The sequence below is a fragment of the Belonocnema kinseyi genome, chromosome 10 (assembly GCF_010883055.1).
Source record: "Belonocnema kinseyi isolate 2016_QV_RU_SX_M_011 chromosome 10, B_treatae_v1, whole genome shotgun sequence".
Classification (NCBI taxonomy): Eukaryota; Metazoa; Arthropoda; class Insecta; order Hymenoptera; family Cynipidae; genus Belonocnema; species Belonocnema kinseyi.
The window spans coordinates 99,029,509-99,030,315 of NC_046666.1; positions in this window are offsets into that span (position 1 = coordinate 99,029,509).

Here is an 807-nt window from a genome sequence, read left to right on the forward strand (position 1 = left end):
GTTATAATTAACAATAAAATATTTTCCTCGATTTTATCAATAATTTTTAACAACGTTTATTTTTTAGCTTGAAATAACTTTAGTTTATGTTCAATTTAAAAACAAGTATAATTAAAATTCTTTTTCCCTCTTAAATCTTAGGTTAAATTTCATGAAAATAGTTATGACGAAAAAAAGATTTTGAAATGAATTCATTAACATTAATTAAATTTTGTTGACTATGTGTAACTTTAGATCATTTTTTTAAGATTGATTTTTTTAAACTACCACTTTTTTTAATTCTGCAAAATAAAAATAAATTGTCCTAAAATAAATTTTCCAGAAAATAACTTTAAATTTTCCTAATAATCTAGAGAATATTGTTTGACAAAAAAATTTGCCTTCAAGACTCCCACATTATTTTTCGAATTTTTTTTGGAAATGCTTTAAAATCTTTTAGGAAAACCATTGACATTTTTCTGGGAATCTAAAGAAAAAAATTGTATTCTCTTCGAACCTTCAGTAATTTTAATCCAGCTTGTTGCAAAATCTTCAACAATCTACATTGAAAAAATTGAATTTTTCACAAGTTTAAAAATAACTTGGATTTGTTTAAATAGTTCAAAATATTTATTAAGCATAATATAATTTTTTGTAATTTTGATTCGATTTTCGTTTAAAATCCCTTCTTCAAAATAAAGAAATCATTATAAATGTTAACAGGAATCTTAGGATATTTTTTAAATCTTCAAAACTTAAAATTAACCTTTTAAAATAATATCTGAATAATTTTGAATTTTCCTAAAGTCTTATTGTCCGTCTAATGGC